Source organism: Hibiscus syriacus, unplaced genomic scaffold (assembly GCF_006381635.1).
Source record: "Hibiscus syriacus cultivar Baekdansim isolate YM2019G1 unplaced genomic scaffold, ASM638163v2 tig00000340_pilon, whole genome shotgun sequence".
NCBI lineage: Eukaryota > Viridiplantae > Streptophyta > Magnoliopsida > Malvales > Malvaceae > Hibiscus > Hibiscus syriacus.
In genome coordinates, this window is record NW_024061783.1 from 12,666,482 (window position 1) to 12,683,203 (window position 16,722).

The following is a 16,722-nucleotide window of genomic DNA, read 5'->3' on the forward strand; positions in this document are numbered from 1 at the left end:
ATTTCAAGAACACATATGTGTAGAATGAGCGTGGAAAGCATCACTTGGTCGAAGTGGTGCGATCCGATACGACATTTTAACGATATGGGGACTTGAAATAAATTTCGTTTATTTTACTAACTAATTTTTTTTATTCAAATGACGCAAGGCATGTCTCTTCAAATAGCAATTTATTTTATTTTATGCAAAATGTCGATATGCAATTTTTATTCGATATGCATCTTTCATAAATTGTTTTTAAAAGACGTTTTTAAGTAATCGACCTACCTAACTCAAAGGTCGATGGGTACTCCTTTCAATTTTATACAAATCAATTCAAAACCACCAAATTTTTAAAATAAAAGTTATAATTGTTTTAAAAATAATAATATTTAATTGTTTTTATGAAAAAATGGTTATCACAGCATTTATGGTGAAGATTGGGAGAGTAGACTCGAGGTATTGAAAGAATATGGATTTTTATGTATTAGCTTGTTTTCTATATCTATATATATATTAAAATTGTCTGGCCATATTGCTTCTACTTGACACTTTGCTTATGGTACTTTTATCTATTAGGCTAAGGAGATGCAGGCCAATTTGAGCCTTATAAGAAAGTAGGTGCCCTTCTTTATAACCTATTCTAGGTTATAAGATGATATGTCTAAATATCTTTGTAATGGAATTAGCATTTCTCTTTTTATCTTAATAGAAATATGCTTTGATAAATTTTATGGGTTACTTTTAAATGCATGAAATCACAATAATGAAAAAATATATATATATATGTTTTACAAGGTTTCAGATTCGCAGTGCTTATGTTTTCTTGAACCTTGCTTGAAATATGCAAGAGCCCCCCCCCCCCCCCGACAGACACACACACTGAGGGAGAGGGAGAGGGAGAGGGAGAGGGAGAGGGAGAGAGAGAGAGAGAGAGAGTAAAAACTTTTAGTATTTGTAGAAACCCGGAAATAAAGAAAGGAATTTCTGGAACAGAGAATTTTATTCTCTTATTTTTCTTGCTCTCAAATACACAGGGTAAGTCCAATTAAAATAGGCAGATTACAACAGAAATACTAACCTACTCTATGATACTAACTTAGAGTCCTATTACATACTATCTAATCTTCTACTTAGATAAGATATAGAGTACAAGTTAAATAATATATAAAAGCTTAATTACAGACTCATTAGGACACCAATTCCAGACTCATTAGGACGTTGTACGGCTATAATTTACAGTATTTTCCTTCAAGCAACTGTATCCTGAAAACCTTATTTTTCTGGTTAGTTTTATAATTTTCCACTTTGTAAAGTAAATAACATCTGCTTGTTTCTATTAAATGGTATAAAAGGTCATACAAGCGTGCATTCTGGGAACTCTTCTTGAAAAGTGATGCAAATATTAACAAGAAGTAAAATGCTACCAATTTGCCGGATTATTTATCAGAGTGCCATCTTTTTGGGTGGTTACTTTTTTTGGCACTCCGTGTGCATGCATTCAGCCGTTTTAAAGACCTAGTGACGTGCACAAATGGTTTTGTTTCTATACTGGTCAGTTATGCTTCTCTGTTGCTTTCTTACTAGTTGATTGTAGCAAAGCAGACTTGGATTCACTAAGGAATAATATTTCATCCCTTTTTTTTTCTAGGGAAACATGTTCCTTTTATAGTAGTACAGATAATGGGTTAATTTAATAATTATCAAACGAAATGCAAACCTTGAAAGTTACATTTAAATGTGATTCGAGAGATTCAGCTCAATTATGCTCATCTTTGATTTACTCTATCCTTGTACATTGCTAGAGCATCAAGCAGTAATGCAGAGGTTAATATTTTCTTACAGTTTATGTGATTTTTAACAGGCTATTTTGATTATACATGTTCCAATTCGCTTCAGGAACTTCAAGATTAGTGACTCTCCACATTTTGGTAATTTTCTGCTCTTTTATGGCAGACAAATTTTTAGAAGTGTCTTTAATAAAGAGAATGCATTGTGATTCTTCGCTGGTCTTTTCATTTTGTCCAATATTCTTCGCTAGTGTTTAGTCCTTACCCTTTCTTACTGTTTGACTTCTTCATGTAATCATTCAGTTAAGAAAGGAGACAAAGGTGTCGACTTGCTAGCATCACTTTTGCAACATGTATGATGCTTCAGAAGACGATTTGAGGAAAACAATGGAGATGGCCAATAAGTTAATAGAAGATATATTGAAAAAAAAAAGTCATGTCCAGCAGCTGAGTGCAAAATGGACACACTGGAAAATATTGATACTGGTTCGTCATTGAAGTCATGAATGCAATTTTGGCAGCATGCTTCTTCAGTTTTTCTTTTAGTTTATCTGATCTTTTTTGATGCAGATGGCTTGATCTATTTTGAAGGTTTAATGGAGGAACAATCTCTTTCATCCAGTTTTAATATTTTATAAAAAGATTATGATGATGCAATTTGTAATAAAGGTGATCTGGATGAGAGGCTTTTTGTAAATGAAGAAGATAGTTTACTTGGTTTAGGGAGCTTATCTGGAGGGGCTATGAATGCTACTGGTATCAAGGTATGTTTCAAATTTAAGGAAGTGTATTCTCCCCTTTGTTTTTTGTGCTTTACATAGTAGTCCCTTTATCTAAGAAAGTTGTTTATTCTGTTTTGAGTAGAGGAAACTTGATTCAATGGCCTCACCATCAAAGTCTTCTCAAGCCCAATGTCTCCTCAACGGCCTCCTGCATCTCATGCGAATGGTGTCCTTGGGCCACCGAATGCGAAAATGGCAGCTATTCCGGTCAGCACTGCAATGACAACTTCAAAATGGCTTTGTTCTGTTATTTGTCCTCTTCCTTCAAAACCTTCAGCTGAGTTGCAGCGTTTTTTATCATCTTGTGATAAAGATGTTACCAATGATGTAATATGTAGGGCACATATGATATCGGAGGTGATATTTCCTAGAAATCATGAACGTAAAGCCTTCAAAGTGTAAACCCGATGGATAATATATGGATGGAACAACGAATATAGGAGGCGCTAAAGTTATACTATAGGGTTTTGGAAGCTACGTGTACTGCAGAGGCACAAATATTACATGCAGCTAACCTGCTGAACTAGTGCTGGTTACACATAAGACTGCCACAATGTTGTTCCCTACGGTACTGGACAGGACTGGTATTACAACCTTTGATCTGAGCAAGGTGATAGAGAGTTTCATTAGGCATGAGGAGTCTCTGCCGAGAGAATCGAGGCGGCATCTAAATTCTCTGGAAGAGAGACTTTTGGAGAGCATGGTGTGGAAAAAAGGCTCCTCTATGTACAATTCTTTGATAGTTGCAAGACCTGTCCTATCTGCTGAAATAAATCGTCTTGGCCTATTGGCAGAGCGAATGCCATCTTTGGATGCAATTGCATTGCATGTAAACTCTTTTGGAGGTACTCCTCCGGTGGCCACTTTGCAGAAGCACGAAACATCAACAGGTAATGTTTTTTTTTTGATAGAAAATATAAGGAGGCCTCATTAAAAATCTCCTTCATAACCTTCATTTAACAGCAGTAACATGAAGGACATTGAAAGGAGGAAAATAGTGCCTCAAAAAATTTATTAATAGAACAATATTACAATGTCTGATCCAAACACCCTCAGCTCACAACAAACAACTTAAAACAAAAAATACCCTGAACTAAAACATACAACTCACAGCAACACAAAACGACCAGACACAGAACACTGGAATCAACCTATTCCATCTTTTGCCAACTTATCCGCCTCCCAATTGGCAGCTCTAAAAATATGCCTAACTATAATATCCTTAGCTACCACTAGAGAAGCAACATCTTTCACAAAAGGGTCGAACATCGAGGTACAGCGACCCGGGTTCTTGATCCACTCTAAAACAGTAAGACAATCCGATTCAAGAATAAGCCTTCGATTTGCAACATGGCCTATTTCCTCAATAAGAAGAAATCCTCTTTTAATTGCCAATAACTCAGCAAGGATAGGAGGACCAAAACCAACCCTCTTCGAAAACGAGCCAAGTGGCAAACTATAACACCCGTAACCCGTACCCGACCCGGATCCGAGTTTGAGGTGTCACATTGACTTTTCAAAACATTTTTTCCCAAAAAAATGATATTTCTAACTTTTATTAAATCAAAATGCATAAGTTATACAATTTAAATCAAGGAGTTTACAAAACTTATCAGAGCGAATACAATTCCAATCTTTTAACTACAACCAACTAGATTCTATATAACAAAATACATATTATTCATTTATCTTCTGATCTGATCTTCGGTAAGGAGAAACTAACCTGTCTTGCTCCTCATAGCTTATCTTCTTTCTTTCCGAAACCTACGTGTGAAACATTCACACGCTAAGTCTATAACTTAGCGAGGGATATACAACTTATAAGATAACCATGACTTCTAACAATGAATGCATGTTTTCTACTATCATATTAAGCAACCTCATATACACTTCCACATAATGAACATATACATACATACAAATCATCATATCATATATATATTGTCGAAACGATTTTTTCCTCAAAAGGTGAAAAAAGGTGAGATTTTGAAAACCACATTAATTCTTAATTGTCTCTTTTTATTTTAAAAACATATGCGATTTAAAAGACCTCTCGTTTCGAAAAATTTTGAATTTCCTTTACGATCGAAAAATATGGTTCGAAGAGTCGCCACCAATCTTTGATTAGGGTGTGATTGGGCACCCAAAAATGCTTTGTCATTTTAAATAAAAATTAATTTTAATTAAAACAACAAATTGAGGTCTGCGTTACCAAAATCCGAGTTCGGGAGTCGGTTACGTATGGGGAACGATTAGCACCCCCACAACGCCCTAAATCGGTACCTAATCGATTAATTAACGTCTTTGCATTGAATTTTACAAATTCGAACTTTATTTGATTTTTGATCCCATAAAACAATGACGTAAATTTAAAAACATTCAAAAACACTCAAACAAATTAAATTAAAATTACCAAGTCGTTTTAGAAAGATAAAGAATGTTCGATTATTTACAAATATCGAGACCAGATCTTAAAGATATAACAACCTTTTCTCGATATATTTAAATAAACGAACATTTCTTTTTCTCTCATTCCCAAATTTTAGATGACGAATCAATTTTTGGTTTCACTTTCGGGATACACTTTTATTTTAAAATCATTAAAAGCAGACCTCAAATCAGTTATGACTGCCCACTTAAAACAATTTTAAATTAAAAGTGTATTACCCTTAATTCAATTATGTATTATGTCGAGTTATGCAAATGCGGTTACCATGCGAATCGTGCAAGAAGGATGTCATGCCAAAATTAATTAAAAAACATTAAAAATATCATACAACGTAACATACAAAAAATTATATACGTATATTTTAATTACAAATTATAAACTATGCCTATTAACATACAATGTACCAATATGACTTAAATATAAAAACAAAAACATAACATGCTAAACTAAAAATTTAAAAAGTATATATACATAAATGTAGTGACTAAATTTAAATGTACACTTCAGTATACTACACAAATTCAGACCATTTTAACATGAAGAACAAATAATTCAGACCCTAAATTGCTAATAAACCATAAGCATGCATAGGACTGAAATAAAAGAACATAAAACAACAGATCAAATACATAAACTATACAAAGTACAAACAAATAAACTAAATGAACTAAAAGGAAATGAAGCATAAATTAAAAATATATATGTATATATCACTAATTAAAACAAAGGTTAAAACGAAAATGCTTAAGTTATGAGGGCCTAAGCCTAATCCATCCCTAAGGTCACGGTGGCTAACAATAATTAATCCTAAAGTTTTAATATATAACTTAACTAAAATTAAACCTAATCTAATGTAAACTAAACCTACAGCAGACTCCTTTCTCCCCTCATGCTCAATGTCTCTTCTCTCGTCTTCTCAAACAGAGAGTTATACAACTCTCTATGCCGACCACCGTGAAACAAGAACCCTCTCTCTCGCTTCGAGACCCATCGACCAAAGCTTGGCCATCAATCTCCGATGGCCTTCGTTGCATCACTCGGCTACCATACTTTGGTGGCCACCTCTCTTCCGACCATAGCTCTCAATCACACTCTCGTCCTGAAATTCTACACTGCGGCCCCTATCGCTCGTCTAACAAGTTTCCACTCCCGATGAAGGGATTCCTCTCCGGTGAAATTGAAGCGAAACAAGGTATAAAACTAACTATTAATTTCTGTTTTTACTTTACAATTTGCATTTAGTTTAAAAAAATTAAAATGGATGAAGAGAAATACTAATGTAATCATAGAGAAGAAAAAGAAAACCTTGTAGGAACTGAATTCCACTTTGTATTGCTTTGATTCGCTGAAACGAGTGAACTCTTCCGTTCCTTTGATTTTCAAATTGAAGTAAAATACAGTATAATGTTTTTCGTTTTGCTATCTCTTTCTGTAAAGAGAAACCATGGAGATTTTTTTTTGTTTTTGATCTCGGTTAATTGCTCTTTGTCCTCCTTTTTCTCTGTCTGTGTATATCTTTTTTCTGTTTCCCCTCTCTTTTGTTCTCTTTCCCCCTTTTCTATGTGATTTTTCTCCTTTATTCCTATAGCAGTTAATTCCGATCAAAACTGACCCCCACGTTTTTTCTGGTTTTTAACTCCCCAGAACTGTTTTCATTTGCAAATGATATAGGCCCCAGACAAATTAAGCATCTACATATATTTGTATACTTTTTCATGTCCATATAATCCTGTATATTTACCCCACTCAGTTTATATCACATTTTTCCAATTATCTTTTAAATCCTTTCTTTTATAAAATTCTTAATCATATAATTTCTATCCCAAATTTACATAATTTATCTCTTATTTCCATGTGCTCTTATTTATCATATAACCCATAAATTATTGTTATATGTTCTATTAGTTCATTTCTCATCTACTTTGTCACATAAACACATATATTTTATTCACTTTTCATAATTTAATTCCTATGATATTTTCATGACTTCCTTTACTAGATCTTTGTACTATATTTCATATTAACTATGAATTTAATAGGTTTTAAATCATAATTTCATTGAAACATATAGCCCTTCCTATACAAATTATCTCATATATTCTTATTCTTATTCTTATTCCTATACATGTTTCCTATTTAATATAATATTTATTTTCTCTCAATTTTAATATAATTCCATTATAAGATTTCACTCCCAAAGTATATTCTCGTAGTATAATCATAATTATTCGATTCATATAATCCTATAGTTCACCATTTCCTTACATATACCTATACTTATGGAGTTCACAACATTTTTCATGTAATTACTTGTAACGTATCATATAAGTTCATTTTATTCTTTTATATTCAAATATATCACAAAAACATATTTCCGCATAGATAATATAACATATGCAACACATGCAACCAACATACTCATATTCAAGCGCTCAATCAAATATAATAGTCATATCAAGTTTACTTATTTATATCTTTATTAGCCTATGTACACATGTGAGAACTATAGATATGCGAGTACATTGAGGTAGTGCACCATGTTGTCACCACATCTCGTATAAGTCCCACTGAGTGGCATGTGAAATTTGTCCCGAAGGACCTATGTATGTCCCGAAGGACCTCTGTATGTCTTGAACGACCTATGAGCCCTCAACTCTTGGCATGCCAACTATACCTCTAGCTCTCATTACACATAACATGGGCATTACTTTTATACCTATCACTTCCCATATTCACATATACATATCACTTATTCATATAAGCTCACTGACACTTTTTCATATGATCACATAGTTCATACCTCATAAAGTTCATAACCTTTCTCATGTAATCACTTATACAGTATCACATAGCTTACACTTGGTTATTTTATGTTCACATATATCATATAATTTCTTTAACTCGTAGCTTAGATCACATATTCATATCATTCCTTACGTCCCTATCATATAACTTATTTCATATTCTCATTTAATCATATAGATCGTTCTTATTAGTTCACATGGCTTATGACACTACATGTATTCACACAAATCATGTAATACATACAATAGTATATATATATATGTATATATATCACAGATACTCAGACCAAACACATGCATATAATCATGAATTCATGCATTCTAATATAGAAATAGACTTGTCAAAATTCTTATTTTCATTAAACATCATAAACTAACTTGTAAGTACTCACCTTGCCTCACTAGTCAATACCAAATCCTTATCTCTTCTTGATGGTTATTACTTGACACCTTATATGGACATTGCTCTTGATTGATATCTACATGATCACACGTATAATATACATATCAGCATTCCACTTGGCATACTCTAATCTTTCATTTCTTAAACTAAAAGAAATAGTAAATCCCAACTTTCTCTTGCAAGGGTATCGGTACCTCTATAAGGGTATCGGTACATCCCTTACTGAGGTATCGATACACTGCCTATATATCGGTACATAAATTACATTCAAAATTTTCCTTTTCAAGGGGGTATCGATACACTCCTTAAGGTATCGGTACCCTTTGAACGTCTTCCTAGATTTTACTCCTTAAGGTATCGGTACCCTTTGAACGTCTTCCTAGATTTTACTCTTGAGGTATCGTGACCTGTTGAATGGGTACCGATACACCCTTTCCAGAAATCAATTTTAAGCACGAAAATTCATTGTTTTCAACTTTAACACTTCATGTTCTATCCTCTTTCATATACTAAACTCAAATACACATACTTAAGCCCATTTGTAATCATTTATCACATCTTTAATCTCAAAATCCTATCCTCTACATGGAATTCAATAATCATACTAAATTTCTAACATGTTCTAAATCCAATTCTAACACTTCATATCTCTTAATCCAAACATTGACAAGTCAAATTTAGTTTCAAATTCCACTTATCAACTCTATTCCAATTTTCCATTAAAAAATTCTTAATCTTTAATCTCTCCTAACTCCTTCATCTTATTATTCTAAGACAACCTAAGCTTTTCTTAAACTTATGTATCACCCAAGGATCATAACCCAACTTAAAATTCAACAAATAATCAATTAAAATCAAACTTACCTTTGTTTTATACCAAACGAGAGGAAGAAAGAAGAAGGAAGAAATATTTTGGATATTTCCCTCTTCTCATATATATATATATGTCTTATAAAAAGGAATAAAATATCTTTTAAACTGAAATTATCATAATGTCACTCATCACGTAGGCAATAACATCCATGTTCATCACTCAACATCATAAATCCATCTCTAATTACCTTATAACAATAACCAAACTCTTATTCTATCATCATTTGACCAAGAACACAACCTTAAATCTTATTCAAATGTGATTAAACATATACTTTAAGGAATCAAACAATCTTTTCACATCACCTTGCTCATTTTTCTTACTTCTATATCAAACTTATCATCTACACTTCCATATAACCTTTATCATATCTAATCCTTCAAACTCAATCCTTTTCATTTCTTTATCCATTCTTAATTCCTTTATTACTTTACATTTCCTTACTCAGAATAGCCATCATACCCAAATCCACACATACTTGGTTAACTTACTATCCACTATTTGTGAGTATTATAAATGAGTGCGGATATATGTGCAAGTACACACAATCGAACAAGTAATACAGTGATAAGTGAGTATCGTCTCCATAGGGAATTGAGGAAATCAAATAGGATTGTCAAGGCACTTTACTTTGTCACCTAAGTAAAGTTAGTGATGGTATGTACAAATGAGAATGCTGTGGCAAAATGGAATGACAGATGTGGTAATAGAATGGGGGTAGTGTGGTAGCAATTGGATATGTCATGGTAACGTAAATTGTGATGTGTGCAAACAAATGGAGATGTCAAGGCAAAATAAAATGTAAATACTGAATTTAATATGTAGGACTTTAGTTTTCTCAAACGACAAGCTGCTATGGGAATAAGTGATAGGATTCACTAGGAAAATCTAAGTCTATTTCTCTAAATGGTATTTCTTCTATGCCTAGTCTTCCCGACAGAGTCTACTAAGGTGCCCTATGTTATCTCTAGTAAGGGACTCGACAGATTAAAGATGCCCTGGCAAAACCGTTTGGCGTAAACCCCTGCAGTGATCCTATTGGTCCAGTTAACAAGATATATCTCTGCAATACCTTTTTGCGGTAGTATTAACATCTAACCTATGTTCTTGCACAACTCCTTTTAGTCGAATGAAATCCTAACCTTATCTCTAAGGTGGATTAGGCTTAGTTACTACCTAAAACCCCTTGTTTATGTAGTTCCTCCCTAGTTTCTCTCGAACACTAAGGATACGTTATCTCGGTATTCTCTCGAACCCAAAGATTCTCCTAAGGAAAGGCTACTCTCGTAGTTCCTATAACCTTAAGGCATTAATTTTCACAAACAAAACAGATTAAAGCATAGAGAAACAACCATTCATAGAAATAAAACTTAAACATCCAAGCGAACTCCCACCAAATAGGTTTAGTTCATGGTGGGATTCAAAATAAACAAGCACAAAGAAAGTCTCATTCATTCCTTACAACCCAATAACAAAATATGAAATCAAAGAACTAAGGGAATGAGAGAAAGCCTTCGACGTGCACTGCCAGAGCTTCCCTCAGCCACCACGAACTGCCCTCAACAAACTAGCTCCTCTCGGATGCCTATAACGTCACTCCCTCAGGTTTGTCAAGGATAAATACCACGGCAAGTAGGATTGACAGAGAAAAGTGACACCTTCTCTCTTTAACTTTTTAAGCTCAAATCAGGATGGAACCAAAGTCTCTAACATTGTGGCTTCATCCTCTATTTATAGGGGAAAATTAATCCTAGGACTTGGTGTTGACTTTCCTGAAAAACCCCAAAACCATAGTTAAGTTACTTGAGAGTCGGGAAGAGCTGACTATGATACAGCCTGGGTTGCTGGCTGAGTGACCGGCATGATCCCGTTGTAGAAGCCCAAGGACAGACAAGATCTGTAGGGGCAGACAGAGTCATCAGCAGGACCGGCTGTAGCAGCGTCGATCCCTCCAAGCGGTTCTCCGAGGTAGATTTATCGGGCAGAGATCATAGAGAGTAAGAGATAGTTGGCTTCAAAAATATCTTATCGCACTTTGTACGCTTTCGAAATGCCAGTCCAACTTGGCATTTTTATTCTTCTTAGTAGTCTCTTGATGGCATGGCATTTTCTTTGCTCTTTTTCTTGCTCTCAATTCCTGTACATCATTAGACAAGCACCTTTCCTATAAGGCAGCATTACTTTAAAAATAAAATGCCTCGGCAAACCAAATTCACCACATGCAACTAAATGATTCTAAATGAATCTACATGGTCCTCAATGAGCTCTTAGACATTCAATAACTTAAGTGAAAAGACCCAATAACATATGGATTTCTGCCTTGGTAATTCCAGCGATGCCCAGTAAAATCTCGTCAAACTGTTCTTTAGGAACCTTCTTTTTACAGCATAAAGCAGTGATGAGATTCGAAAATACCAGGGCACTTGCAGGTCGCTTCAGGCATAAATGACCTTACTCTACAATAATTTTCCCTACCTCAATGGAGCCCCCGAATATGATTGAGTGCAGCAAAAACATCCGATGGTAGGACACGGTGGTGTTGTGAGAAGCAGGTAGAAGCTTGTGCTTCATAAAATGGTTCCACAACTTCACTTGTGAGAGTAGCCTCTCCCGGTCCACGGTCCTGCGACTAAGTTGCTGGCCGTTCCATTGGGTGTCAGGAAGACATAGGTCTTCCATAATGCCTTGGTATGTTTCATTATCGACTTCTTGCGCGAAGGTGGTGTGGCGGTCTTCAACATCCTACAATTTAAAGTAACGATTAATAGCAGTGGAAGTAAATCGAATAGAAATACCACGAACCACAACGACATACTGGTTTGGCTCGGTGACGTTTGAGTAAAACTCCTTCACTAACGATGCATTGACAGTGGCAGTATGTTTGGCAAATTTCTGTCACTTGTGTTTGTTAAAGAAGTCGAGCACATCACTTCCTAAGGCGGCATCCTCCTCCTCAGAGAAGATAAACCTCAACTTGAAAAAGACCCGCCAATTTTTTATTGTTTGGAACCGGTCTCGGGTGGTATCATCCACGAAGCGTGGTGGAGAGGCAGTAACAGAGATGGAGGGATGGGATCGGACCATGGTGGAAATAGAAAACAAGGGATGAGTAAGGAAGCTTGAAGATTGGGTCGGCTATGGAGGTTGTTGGTGCAAGAGAGAAGAAAAAGTTAAAAGTAAAGTGAAAATGAAATAAAGATAAAAACAAAAGAAAGATTTTGCGGGGGAAAGTAATAAGTAAATGGTGGGGTATGGCGGGAAAGTGAAAAAAAATAACCCCAAAGTAAAAGTAAATAAAATGAAACTAAATTAAACTAAATTCCCTCATTTTATGGTTTTCATTTTCCGCCCAAATTTCCTTAGCTTTCACCATACACCTCACGTGCTTGCTGCATGGATAACTCTTGCAAGAAAAATAAAATAAAAATAATTAATTAAAAAGAAGATATACTAAAATAATAGCAAAATAAAATTATTTATGCACATGAGTAAATTTAAAATGTCTCGGTATCCTTAAGATACTAGCTCAGGATCTACGTCCTGCAAGAGAAGCGCAGACTTGTCACGCAATGGTGGGACTCCTTGGTAAACCTTCAGGCGTTGGCCATTGACTTTAAAGATGGACCCATCGTCTATGTTCTTGATATCAACTGCATCATACGGGTAAACATGGTAGACTTCGAAGGGTCCTGACCATCATGACTTTAATTTGCCAAGGAAGAGTTTGAGCCTAGAGTTAAACAGCAGCACTTTCTGGCCCACATGAAAATACCATGGCAAAAGCATTTTGTCATGCCATTTTTTGGTTTTTTCTTTGTAGAGTTTGGCATTTTCATATCCTTGCGCTCGAAACTCTTCCATTTCGTTCAGATTGAGCAATCATTTCTCCCCACCTAGTTGCGCATTGAAGTTTAGCTTTTTGATCGTCCAGTATGCCTTATATTCTAGCTCTACTGGCAGGTGACAGGATTTTCCATATACCATCTTGAAGGGCGGTGTTTTGAATACCGTCCGGTAAGCCCAGAGTGCTTCGTCCAATTTTGGGGACCAGTCTTTCCTTCGAGGGTTCACCACTTTCTCGAGGATTTGCTTGATTTCTCGGTTGGACACTTCAACTTGCCTATTTGTTTATGGGTGATATGTCGTGGAAATTTTATGTCGTACTCCATACTTTTGTAATGCCTTGGCAATTAGCTTGTTATCAAAGTGGGTGCCTTCGTCACTGATAATAGCCCTTGGTACTCCAAATCGAGTGAAGATGTTCTTCTGAAGGAACTTGAACACCATCTTCAAATCATTCCTCGGCGTAGCAATCGCTTCAACACACTTAGATACATAGTCCACCGCAAGCAAGATGTATAAGTCTCCAAAAGAATATGGGAATGGTCCCATTAAATCAATTCCCCAAACATCAAAGAGCTCTATCTCCAAAATATTTTGCAGCGGCATTTCGTGTCGTCTGGAAATATTCCCGTGCGCTGGCATCTATTGCATGCTTTGCAAAATTCGTGGGCATCATTAAATAGTGATGGCCAGTAGAAGCCTGACTAGAGGACTTTTGCAGCAGTCCTCACACCTCCAAAATGCCCTCCACAGTGTGCTGTGTGGCAATGGTGTAAGATATCTCGTTGCTCCTCTTCGGGGACACACCATCGAATCATTTGATTGGTACATTGCTTGAACAAGTAAAGCTAGTCCCAAAAATAGAACTTGGCATCATACAGAAACCTCTTCTTGCCCTTGCAGTTCAATTCATAAGAAAAAACACCACTAACAAGAAAATTAACAAGGTCAGTGTACCATAGAATTGTCGTGGCATATAAAATTTTCTCGTAAGGGAATTCTTCTTTAATATCACAAATGTCATGGCATTCGGACATGTTTTCTAGCCTAGATAAATGATCTGCAACCTGGTTTTCAGTACATTTCCTATCAATTATCTCTAAGTCGAACTCTTGCAGTAGTAATATCCACCTAATAAGTCTAGGCTTGGCATCTTTTTTGTTCACTAAGTATTTTATAACTGAGTGATCGGTGTGAACTATGACTTTAGTGCCTATCAAGTATGGCCTAAACTGGTAAAATGCAAATACCACGGCAAGTAATTTTTTCTCAGTGGTGGTATAGTTCAATTGTGCCTCATTTATGGTATGGCTAGCATAATATATAAAATGAAAAATTTTACCTCTACGCTGTCTAAGCACAGCTCCCACGGCAAAATCACTTACATCACATATTAGTTCGAATGGTGTCATCATATCTGGGGGAACCACGATTAGTGCAGAGATAAGTCTTTGCTTCAGTTCTTTGAATGTGCCATGGCATTTCTGATCAAACATGAACGACAAGGTGCATAAGAGCTTGGATATTGTGGAGAAGTCCTTGATGAATCCTCTATAAAATCCAGCATGTCCAAGGAAACTCCGAATGCCCTTGACAGAAGTTGGTAGGGGTAGCTTCTCGATCACCTTGATCTTGGCTTTGTCTATATCAATGCCCTTTGTAGAAATCTTATGGCCTAGAACAATGCCTTTGGTCACCATGAAGTGGCATTTTTCCCAGTTCAGCACGAGATCGGCTTCCTCGCATCACTTCAGTACCTTCGCCAAATTACCGAGGCATTTTTGAAAGTCATCTCCATAAACAAAAAAATCATCCATGAAAATTTCCAGAAAATCCTCAACTATGTAAGAAAATATGGCTTGCATGCAGTGCTGAAAAGTTGCCCAGGCATTCAGAGTCCAAAAGGCATTCTTCGAAAGGCATAAATGCCATAGGGACACATGAATGTTGTCTTCTCTTGGTCCTCTGGTGCGATGGAAATTTGATTATAGCCCGAGTATCCATCCAAGAAACAATAAAATGCCTTTCTAGCAAGTCGATCTAGCATTTGATCAATGAACGGCAAAGGGAAATTATCCTTCTTAGTGGCCTTGTTGAGCTTATGGTAGTCCATGTAAATTCGCCAACCAGTGACAGTGCGTGTAGGTAACAACTCATTGTCTTTACTTGTCACCACGGTCGTGCCTCCCTTATTTGGCCCATATTGGACGAGACTCACCCAATAACTATCCAAAATGGGGTAAATTACTCAAGCGTTAAGCCATTTGAGAATCTCTTTCATCACAACTTGCTTAATGATTGGGTTTAATCTTCGTTGTGGCTCTATGGATTTGCCATGGCATTCTTCCAGTAGGATTTTATGCATGTAGATTGTTGGACTTATTCCCTTCAGATCTGCTATCGTCCATCCTAACGCTCTCTTATGATGTGACAAAACACTTACTAAACTAGATTCTTGGTTAGGAGTAAGGGTAGAGGAAATAATCACAGGCAAAGTTTTGTTACTACCCAGATAAGCATATTTAAGATGTTGTGGAAAATTCTTAAGTTCTAGTGTAGGAGCATGCTGTAATGAGGGCTTAGGAGGAACAAACTCTTCAAAATTCAAAGGTTCAAAACGCGTACCTGGGCTAGCTTTGAGAAAGCTAGCCTACTTTTCCTCGGATGCAAAATCATTAGGCTCTCTAGCCTTTAAGTCTTCGAATAGCCCCTCATCAGGATCCAGCTGAATGAAATTGTCCTGGCAAAATTTATATGTTTCTTTCATGATTACTGTGTCCACTTCTAAAATGCTTTGGCATTCTTCAGAAATATCCATGTACTTGAGAGATCGAAAGACATTCACAGTGACATGTTGATCGACCACTCTCATGGTTAGCTTGCCCCTATCGCAATCAATGAGAATATGACCGGTGGCTAGGAAGGGTCTCCCCAAAATTATTGGTGTTGTGGCATCGACATCACAGTCCAGAATCAAAAAATCGATAGGAAAAATGAACTTGTCAACTCGCATGATGACATCTTCAACTCGCCCATCAGGATGCACATGTGAACGATCAGTTAATTGCAAGATAACAGAGGTGAGTCTCATATTTCCTATCCCAAGCTTTACGAAAATTAACTTATGCATCAAGTTTACACTTGAGCCAGGGTCACATAATGTCTTACCAATAAATTTATCGCCTATAGAACATAGGATGATAAAACTGTCCAGATCATGTCTCTTTGGTGGTAGTTTGCTTAAAGAAGAGCAAAATTCTTTTTCCATAGCAATTGTCTCGTATTGCTCAACCTTTCTCTTCTTGGTAACAATTTCCTTGAGAAACTTAGCATATGTCGGCATTTGTTCCATGGCTTCCAGAAAAGGAACATTGATTTGAAGGTGACTCAGAATGTCAACGAACTTCTTGAACTGAATATCTTCATTGTGCTTCTTCAGTCTCTGCGGAAAAGGAGTTGGGGGTCTGACTTCCTGTACTGACGGGGTATTAACTGAAGTTGCCTTGGCATTTTTATTTGCCCCCTCAGCTTCTTTACTTGATGAACCATTATCCTTATCCTCTTCTATTGGTGCTTCTTCCAGCACTTCTTGCTCAACTTGCACGGTCTCAGGGGGTGAATTATCCTTCGATCTTCCCCCAAACTTGTCTTCAACATTAATTTGTGTACCACTTCAGAGAGTTAGCACACTGTATTGCTTCTTTCCATGAGATTTGGTGACTTCAGTGTCACTCGGAAAATGTCTTGGTTTGCGTTCTTGTAATGCTACGACAATTTGACCAACCTGACTCTCCAATG

General features: G+C 36.2%; 1 pseudogene; it reads left to right on the forward strand.

The window, feature by feature from the left end:
* LOC120204493 overlaps nt 1-16,722 on the forward strand; it is a 90,999-nt pseudogene that overhangs the window by 49,609 nt on the left and 24,668 nt on the right.